Raw genomic sequence first — 10,000 nt, 5'->3', positions numbered from 1 at the left:
AGATGGCACCCGCGTTCCTTTTTTTTCACTATCTTTCAAAACGGAAATTTTAAAATCTCATTTTTTTTTGCCTTTTTCTGGAAATTAGTGAAGGCAGCGCATCAAAGGTGCGCACCTCGCTGCCCACCACGGTGCGCAACGCCGGTGGGCACCCGGGAGTGCTTCGAAGTGTGCTCCAAGGTGCTGCGTGCACGTTGTCGGAGCCCGGTTTGCCCCGGGTGCGCACCTCGCGTGCACCTTCGTCGGGGTGGGCACCTTGGCTGGGTTTGCCCCGGCTGCGCTCCGAAGCGGGGTTATTGGAGCGCCGCCTCTTTTTTTGTCGGAGCGTTTGGTGGGGTTTCTCGCATTGGCTCTTCCGAGGCCCGGTTGCCACCCTGGCGCGCACGAAGTCGGAAGTAGGGTTAATTGCCCGGGTGCGCACCTTTGCCAGGGTGGGCACCTTACCTGGGCTGCGCACCAGGGCGGGCTCAAGATGGCACGCGCGTTCCGTTTTTTTCACTATCTTTCAAAACGGAAATTTTAAAATCTCCTTTTTTTTTTGCCTTTTCTGGAAATTAGTGAAGGCAGCGCATCAAAGGTGCGCACCTCGCTGCCCACCTTGGTGTGCTCTGAGGTGCGCACCCGGGAGCGCTACGAAGTGTGCTCCAAGGTGCGGCGTGCACGTTGTCGGAGCCCGGTTTGCCCCGGGTGCGCACCTCGCCTGCACCTTGGCCGGGGTGGGCACCTTGGCTGGGTTTGCCCAGGGTGCGCTCCGAAGCGGGGTTACTGGAGCGCCCCCTCTTTTTTTGTCAGAGCGTTTGGTGGGGTTTCTCGCATTGGCTCTTCCCAGGCCCGGTTGTTGGGTGCGCTCCCACCCTGGCGCGCGCGAAGTTGGAAGTTGGGTTAATTGCCCGGGCGCGCACCTTCGCCAGGGTGGGCACCTTGGTGCGCACACCTTGGCTGGGCTGCGCACCAGGGCGGGCTCAAGATGGCACCAGCATTCCCTTTTTCTCACTATCTTTCAAAACGGAAATTTTAAAATCTCGTTTTTTTTTTGCCTTTTATGGAAATTAGTGAAGGCATCGCATCAAAGGTGCGCACCTCGCTGCCCACCTTGGTGTGCTCCGAGGTGCCCACCACGGTGCGCAACGCCGGTGCGAACCCGGGAGCGCCCCGATGTGTGCTCCAAGGTGCGGCGTGCACGAAGTCGGACCCCGGTTTGCCCCGGGTGCGCACCTCGCGTGCACCTTGGTGCGCACACCTTGGCTGGGTTGCGCGGCCTGGTGGGCACCATGGTGCGCACCAAGGAGCGCTCCGAAGTGTGCTCCAAGGTGCGGCGTGCACGAAGTCGGAGCCCGGTTTGCCCCGGGTACGCACCTCGCGTGCACCTTCGCCGGGGTGGGCACCTCGGCTGGGTTGCGCGCCCTGGTGCGCACCAAGGAGCGCTCCGAAGTGTGCTCCAAGGTGCGGCGTGCACGAAGTCGGAGCCCGGTTTGCCCCGGGTGCGCACCTCGCGTGCACCTTCGGCGGGGTTGCGCGCCCTGGTGGGCACCATGGTGCGCACCAAGGAGCGCTCCGAAGTGTGCTCCAAGGTGCGGCGTGCACGAAGTCGGAGCCCGGTTTGCCCCGGGTGCGCACCTCGCGTGCACCTTCGGCGGGGTTGCGCGCCCTGGTGGGCACCATGGTGCGCACCAAGGAGCGCTCCGAAGTGTGCTCCAAGGTGCGGCGTGCACGAAGTCGGAGCCCGGTTTGCCCCGGGTGCGCACCTCGCGTGCACCTTCGCCGCGGTGGGCACCATGGCGTGCACGAAGTCGGAGCCCGGTTTGCCCCGGGTGCGCACCTCGCGTGCACCTTCGCCGGGGTGGGCACCTCGGCTGGGTTGCGCGCCCTGGTGCGCACCAAGGAGCGCTCCGAAGTGTGCTCCAAGGTGCGGCGTGCACGAAGTCGGAGCCCGGTTTGCCCCGGGTGCGCACCTCGCGTGCACCTTCGCCAGGGTGGGCACCTCGGTGCGCACACCTTCTCAATGTTTTCTTGCCTTTTCTGGAAATTGGTGAAGGCAGCGCATCAAAGGTGCGCACCTCGGTGTGCTCCGAGGTGCGAACCCGAGAGCGCTCCGAGGTGCCCACGAAGTCGAAAGTCGGGTTAATTGCATTGTTTTCCCCGGGTGCGCTCCGAGGTGCGCAACATCGGCGCGCACCAAGGAGGGCTCCGAAGTGTGCTCCAAGGTGCGCACGATGGCGTGCACCTCTGGTGCGCACGATTCGGAGCTCGGTTTGACCGGGGTGCGCACACCTTGGCTGGGTTGCGCACCTTTTGTGCGCTCCAAGGTGCGCACGAAGTCGGAGCTCGGTTTGCCCCGGGTGCGCACCTTCGCCAGGGTGCGCACCTTGATGCGCACGCCTTGGCTGGGCTGCGCACCTTGGTGGGCGCCATGGTGCGCACCTTTCGTGCGCTCCAAGGTGCGCACGAAGTCGGAGCTCGGTTTGCCCCGGGTGCGCACCTTGGTGGGCGCCATGGTGCACTCCGAGGTGCCCAAGATTGGTGCGCACCAAGGAGCGCTCCGAAGTGCGCTCCAAGGTGCGCGCGAAGTCGAAAGTTGGGTTAATTGTCCGGTTTGCCTCGGGTGCGCACCTTGCGTGCACCTTCGCCAGGGTGGGCGCCTTGGTGCGCACACCTTGGCTGGGCTGCGCACACCTTGGCACCCGCGTTTCCTTCATTTTAAATTTTTTTTTTTTACAATCTCTCAAGTGGGAAATTCTATAATCTCAACTTTTTTTGCCTTTTCAGGAAACTTTTGAATGGAGCGCATCATTGGTGCGCTCCGAAGTGTGCTCCAAAGCTCTCTCCAGCTGCGTGCACCTGCCCCGGCCGCGCACCCGGCCCCGCCCAGCTTCGCTCACCTGTCCCGGGCGTCTGGTGCGGAACCTTAGAGTAAGAAACATCACCGTGCACCTTGGCCAACGTGCGCGACTCGACCGAGCGCGCACTGGCCGAGGTGCACACCGATTTCACCTGGGTGCGCGCGCAGCACCTCGGGCGCACCGGGGTGCGCGCACAACGCCCGGGTTGCACCGTGGCCTGTGTGCTCGGGGCGCCTCGGGTGCGCGCTCGGTGTCGCCCCCGCGCGCGCGGTAGTGCGGGCAGCGCACCCCGGCCCGGCCCGGCCCCGACGAGAACGCAAACGGGCAAAAGGTTTATTCAAATAGCATTGCGATGCCCGGCGAAAAACTAAAAAAGGGTGCAACACCGGGACTTCCCGGGAGGTCACCCATCCCAGTACTACTCCGGCCCAAGCGCGCTTAACTGCGGAGTTCTGATGGGATCCGGTGCACTAACGCTGGTATGATCGCACCCGTTATGAGCTTGTCGCAGTGTGTACTTAGCAAACCGCGACCCACGTGCGAATCCACCCCGGCCACCCACCCCCGTCGAGGTGCACACCCTCCCTCGCGAAGTGCGCCCCGTTCGCCAAGTGTGAGCCCTGCCCGGGTGCGCGCACCTTGCTAGGGCGTCGGGTGTGCACCCGGCCCGGCCTACGTGCGTGCACCTGTAGGGGGCGTCGTGTGCGTGCAGTGTCCCGTCTGCAACGCGGTGCCCACACACCACCTCGGGCGCAACGACCTGCGCTCACATGTGGGCCGAGTGCACCTTGGTGCATGTTCGGGGCGCCTCGGGTGCACGCTCGATCTTGCCCCGGTGCACCAAGGCGCTCGGTTTGCCCCGGGTGCGCACTTGGTGCAAGGTGGGCACCCAAAATAGGGATCAAGCACCAAAACACAAGTTTCGGGATGCAAAATGGGACCCAAGGACCACAAATGCGTTCCAAGACCCATGATGGGTCCACGAGAACAAAAATGTGTTCCGAGACTTAATAAACAAATATTGGGTTTTAGGAGAAGAAACATGCTCTGATGCCCAAAACGAGAATCGACCCCGAAAAGGCCACAGGCCAAAAGTGGGATGCGAGACAAAAAAAAATGGGACCCGAGGACCAAAATTGGGTTCCCAGGTCGAAGACAGGGCAACCGGACAAGAAACGACCTCTAAGGCTCGAAATGAGTCCCGACGACTAAAACTTGACAAGAAGCACCCATCAGGCACCCAACTCGACACCCATGGGATGCCGACCCACCCGGGCTTCCACCTAGCACACCTTGGCACCCACCCACCCTCGCACCCAACCTCGCACCCAACTTAGCACCTTTGAACCCACATTGGCACTCACCCTGACCCTGGCACCTTGGAACCCACATTGGCACTCACCTTGACCCTGGCACCCACCTTTGCACTCACCTTGGGACCCACCCTGGCTCCCACCTCGGCACCCACCCAGACACCCACCTTGGTTCCTTGGCACCCACCTTGGATCCTTGGCACCCACCCCGACACCCACCTTGGCACGCAACTTGGCTACTTGCCACCCACCTTGGCTCCTTGACGCCCACCCCGACAACCACCCCGTGACCTACCCTGGCTAGGGTTGGTGCACACCCACCCTGGTGCCCACCTTGGCACCCACCCTATGACCCACCTTGGCACGCACCTTAGTACCCACCCCGTTACCCACCCTAGGACCCACCCCGTGACCCACCTTGGCCAGGGTGGGTGCCTTGGTGCGCACAACTTGCCTGGGCTGCACACCAGGGCGGGCTCAAGATGGCACCCGCGTTCCGTTTTTTTCACTATCTTTCAAAACGGAAATTTTAAAATCTCATTTTTTTCTTTTTTTTGCCTTTTCTGGAAATTAGTGAAGGCAGCGCATCAAAGGTGCGCAATGCTGGTGCGAACCCGGGAGCGCTCCGATGTGTGCTCCAAGGTGCGGCGTGCACGAAGTCCGAGCCCGGTTTGCCCCGGGTGCGCACCTCGCGTGCACCTTCGCCGGGGTGAGCACCTTGGCTGGGTTGCGCGCCCTGGTGCGTACCAAGGAGCGCTCTGAAGTGTGCTCCAAGGTGCGGCGTGCACGAAGTCGGAGCCCGGTTTGCCCCGGGTGTGCACCTCGGGTGCGCACCTCGCGTGCACCTTCGCTGCGGTGGGCACCTTGGCTGGGTTGCGCGCCTTGGTGGGCACCATGCAGTGCACGAAGTCGGAGCCCGGTTTGCCCCGGGCGCGCACCTCCGCCAGGGTGGGCACCTTGGTGCGCACAACTTGCCTGGGCTGCGCATCAGGAAGGGCTCAAGATGGCACCCGCGTTCCGTTTTTTTCACTATCTTTCAGAACGGAAATTTTAAAATATCGTTTTTTTTTGCCTTTTCTGGAAATTAGTGAAGGCAGCGCATCAAAGGTGCGCAACGCTGGTGCGAACCTGGGAGCGCTCCGATGTGTGCTCCAAGGTGCGGCGTGCACGAAGTCGGAGCCCGGTTTGCCTCGGGTGCGCCCTGGTGGGCACCATGGTGCGCACCAAGGAGCGCTCCGAAGTGTGCTCCAAGGTGCGGCCTGCACGAAGTCGGAGCCCGGTTTGCCCCGGGTGTGCACCTCGGGTGGGCACCTTGGTGCGCATGCCTTGCCTGGGCTGCGCACCAGGGCGGGCTCAAGATGGCACCCGCGTTCCTTTTTTTTCACTATCTTTCAAAACGGAAATTTTAAAATCTCATTTTTTTTTGCCTTTTTCTGGAAATTAGTGAAGGCAGCGCATCAAAGGTGCGCACCTCGCTGCCCACCACGGTGCGCAACGCCGGTGGGCACCCGGGAGTGCTTCGAAGTGTGCTCCAAGGTGCTGCGTGCACGTTGTCGGAGCCCGGTTTGCCCCGGGTGCGCACCTCGCGTGCACCTTCGTCGGGGTGGGCACCTTGGCTTGGTTTGCCCCGGCTGCGCTCCGAAGCGGGGTTATTGGAGCGCCGCCTCTTTTTTTGTCGGAGCGTTTGGTGGGGTTTCTCGCATTGGCTCTTCCGAGGCCCGGTTGCCACCCTGGCGCGCACGAAGTCGGAAGTAGGGTTAATTGCCCGGGTGCGCACCTTTGCCAGGGTGGCACCTTACCTGGGCTGCGCACCAGGGCGGGCTCAAGATGGCACGCGCGTTCCGTTTTTTTCACTATCTTTCAAAACGGAAATTTTAAAATCTCCTTTTTTTTTTGCCTTTTCTGGAAATTAGTGAAGGCAGCGCATCAAAGGTGCGCACCTCGCTGCCCACCTTGGTGTGCTCTGAGGTGCGCACCCGGGAGCGCTACGAAGTGTGCTCCAAGGTGCGGCGTGCACGTTGTCGGAGCCCGGTTTGCCCCGGGTGCGCACCTCGCCTGCACCTTGGCCGGGGTGGGCACCTTGGCTGGGTTTGCCCAGGGTGCGCTCCGAAGCGGGGTTACTGGAGCGCCCCCTCTTTTTTTGTCAGAGAGTTTGGTGGGGTTTCTCGCATTGGCTCTTCCCAGGCCCGGTTGTTGGGTGCGCTCCCACCCTGGCGCGCGCGAAGTTGGAAGTTGGGTTAATTGCCCGGGCGCGCACCTTCGCCAGGGTGGGCACCTTGGTGCGCAAACCTTGGCTGGGCTGCGCACCAGGGCGGGCTCAAGATGGCACCAGCATTCCCTTTTTCTCACTATCTTTCAAAACGGAAATTTTAAAATCTCGTTTTTTTTTTGCCTTTTATGGAAATTAGTGAAGGCATCGCATCAAAGGTGCGCACCTCGCTGCCCACCTTGGTGTGCTCCGAGGTGCCCACCACGGTGCGCAACGCCGGTGCGAACCCGGGAGCGCCCCGATGTGTGCTCCAAGGTGCGGCGTGCACGAAGTCGGACCCCGGTTTGCCCCGGGTGCGCACCTCGCGTGCACCTTGGTGCGCACACCTTGGCTGGGTTGCGCGGCCTGGTGGGCACCATGGTGCGCACCAAGGAGCGCTCCGAAGTGTGCTCCAAGGTGCGGCGTGCACGAAGTCGGAGCCCGGTTTGCCCCGGGTGCGCACCTTCGCCGCGGTGGGCACCATGGCGTGCACGAAGTCGGAGCCCGGTTTGCCCCGGGTGCGCACCTCGCGTGCACCTTCGCCGGGGTGGGCACCTCGGCTGGGTTGCGCGCCCTGGTGCGCACCAAGGAGCGCTCTGAAGTGTGCTCCAAGGTGCGGCGTGCACGAAGTCGGAGCCCGGTTTGCCCCGGGTGTGCACCTCGGGTGCGCACCTCGCGTGCACCTTCGCTGCGGTGGGCACCTTGGCTGGGTTGCGCGCCTTGGTGGGCACCATGCAGTGCACGAAGTCGGAGCCCGGATTGCCCCGGGCGCGCACCTCCGCCAGGGTGGGCACCTTGGTGCGCACAACTTGCCTGGGCTGCGCACCAGGAAGGGCTCAAGATGGCACCCGCGTTCCGTTTTTTTCACTATCTTTCAGAACGGAAATTTTAAAATCTCGTTTTTTTTTGCCTTTTCTGGAAATTAGTGAAGGCAGCGCATCAAAGGTGCGCAACGCTGGTGCGAACCTGGGAGCGCTCCGATGTGTGCTCCAAGGTGCGGCGTGCACGAAGTCGGACCCCGGTTTGCCCCGGGTGCGCACCTCGCGTGCACCTTGGTGCGCACACCTTGGCTGGGTTGCGCGCCCTGGTGGGCACCATGGTGCGCACCAAGGAGCGCTCCGAAGTGTGCTCCAAGGTGCGGCGTGCACGAAGTCGGAGCCCGGTTTGCCCCGGGTGCGCACCTCGCGTGCACCTTCGCCGCGGTGGGCACCATGGCGTGCACGAAGTCGGAGCCCGGTTTGCCCCGGGTGCGCACCTCGCGTGCACCTTCGCCGGGGTGGGCACCTTGGTGTGCAGACCTTGGCTGGGTTGCGCGCCCTGGTGGGCACCATGGTGCGCACCAAGGAGCGCTCCGAAGTGTGCTCCAAGGTGCGGCCTGCACGAAGTCGGAGCCCGGTTTGCCCCGGGTGTGCACCTCGGGTGGGCACCTTGGTGCGCATGCCTTGCCTGGGCTGCGCACCAGGGCGGGCTCAAGATGGCACCCGCGTTCCTTTTTTTTCACTATCTTTCAAAACGGAAATTTTAAAATCTCATTTTTTTTTGCCTTTTTCTGGAAATTAGTGAAGGCAGCGCATCAAAGGTGCGCACCTCGCTGCCCACCACGGTGCGCAACGCCGGTGGGCACCCGGGAGTGCTTCGAAGTGTGCTCCAAGGTGCTGCGTGCACGTTGTCGGAGCCCGGTTTGCCCCGGGTGCGCACCTCGCGTGCACCTTCGTCGGGGTGGGCACCTTGGCTGGGTTTGCCCCGGCTGCGCTCCGAAGCGGGGTTATTGGAGCGCCGCCTCTTTTTTTGTCGGAGCGTTTGGTGGGGTTTCTCGCATTGGCTCTTCCGAGGCCCGGTTGCCACCCTGGCGCGCACGAAGTCGGAAGTAGGGTTAATTGCCCGGGTGCGCACCTTTGCCAGGGTGGGCACCTTACCTGGGCTGCGCACCAGGGCGGGCTCAAGATGGCACGCGCGTTCCGTTTTTTTCACTATCTTTCAAAACGGAAATTTTAAAATCTCCTTTTTTTTTTGCCTTTTCTGGAAATTAGTGAAGGCAGCGCATCAAAGGTGCGCACCTCGCTGCCCACCTTGGTGTGCTCTGAGGTGCGCACCCGGGAGCGCTACGAAGTGTGCTCCAAGGTGCGGCGTGCACGTTGTCGGAGCCCGGTTTGCCCCGGGTGCGCACCTCGCCTGCACCTTGGCCGGGGTGGGCACCTTGGCTGGGTTTGCCCAGGGTGCGCTCCGAAGCGGGGTTACTGGAGCGCCCCCCTCTTTTTTTGTCAGAGCGTTTGGTGGGGTTTCTCGCATTGGCTCTTCCCAGGCCCGGTTGTTGGGTGCGCTCCCACCCTGGCGCGCGCGAAGTTGGAAGTTGGGTTAATTGCCCGGGGCGCGCACCTTCGCCAGGGTGGGCACCTTGGTGCGCACACCTTGGCTGGGCTGCGCACCAGGGCGGGCTCAAGATGGCACCAGCATTCCCTTTTTCTCACTATCTTTCAAAACGGGGAAATTTTAAAATCTCGTTTTTTTTTTTGCCTTTTTATGGAAATTAGTGAAGGCATCGCATCAAAGGTGCGCACCTCGCTGCCCACCTTGGTGTGCTCCGAGGTGCCCACCACGGTGCGCAACGCCGGTGCGAAACCCGGGAGCGCCCCGATGTGTGCTCCAAGGTGCGGCGTGCACGAAGTCGGACCCCCGGTTTGCCCCGGGTGCGCACCTCGCGTGCACCTTGGTGCGCACACCTTGGCTGGGTTGCGCGGCCTGGTGGGCACCATGGTGCGCACCAAGGAGCGCTCCGAAGTGTGCTCCAAGGTGCGGCGTGCACGAAGTCGGAGCCCGGTTTGCCCCGGGTACGCACCTCGCGTGCACCTTCGCCGGGGTGGGCACCTCGGCTGGGTTGCGCGCCCTGGTGCGCACCAAGGAGCGCTCCGAAGTGTGCTCCAAGGTGCGGCGTGCACGAAGTCGGAGCCCGGTTTGCCCCGGGTGCGCACCTCGCGTGCACCTTCGGCGGGGTTGCGCGCCCTGGTGGGCACCATGGTGCGCACCAAGGAGCGCTCCGAAGTGTGCTCCAAGGTGCGGCGTGCACGAAGTCGGAGCCCGGTTTGCCCCGGGTGCGCACCTCGCGTGCACCTTCGGCGGGGTTGCGCGCCCTGGTGGGCACCATGGTGCGCACCAAGGAGCGCTCCGAAGTGTGCTCCAAGGTGCGGCGTGCACGAAGTCGGAGCCCGGTTTGCCCCGGGTGCGCACCTCGCGTGCACCTTCCGCCGCGGTGGGCACCATGGCGTGCACGAAGTCGGAGCCCGGTTTGCCCCGGGTGCGCACCTCGCGTGCACCTTCGCCGGGGTGGGCACCTCGGCTGGGTTGCGCGCCCTGGTGCGCACCAAGGAGCGCTCCGAAGTGTGCTCCAAGGTGCGGCGTGCACGAAGTCGGAGCCCGGTTTGCCCGGGTGCGCACCTCGCGTGCACCTTCGCCAGGGTGGGCACCTCGGTGCGCACACCTTCTCAATGTTTTTCTTGCCTTTTCTGGAAATTGGTGAAGGCAAGCGCATCAAAGGTGCGCACCTCGGTGTGCTCCGAGGTGCGAACCCGAGAGCGCTCCGAGGTGCCCACGAAGTCGAAAGT

General features: G+C 63.0%; 1 non-coding gene across 1 annotated transcript; it reads right to left on the bottom strand.

Moving 5' to 3' along the window:
• Positions 1-3,214: 3,214 nt before the first annotated feature.
• On the bottom strand, positions 3,215-3,333 carry LOC131867925 (5S ribosomal RNA). The gene has a single exon (XR_009366446.1). It is a non-coding gene; the product is annotated as a 5S ribosomal RNA (ribosomal RNA).
• Positions 3,334-10,000: the final 6,667 nt, after the last annotated feature.

This window comes from Cryptomeria japonica, unplaced genomic scaffold (assembly GCF_030272615.1).
Source record: "Cryptomeria japonica unplaced genomic scaffold, Sugi_1.0 HiC_scaffold_191, whole genome shotgun sequence".
In the NCBI taxonomy this organism is placed as follows: Eukaryota; Viridiplantae; Streptophyta; class Pinopsida; order Cupressales; family Cupressaceae; genus Cryptomeria; species Cryptomeria japonica.
This window is presented reverse-complemented; position numbering and strand designations above follow the sequence as displayed.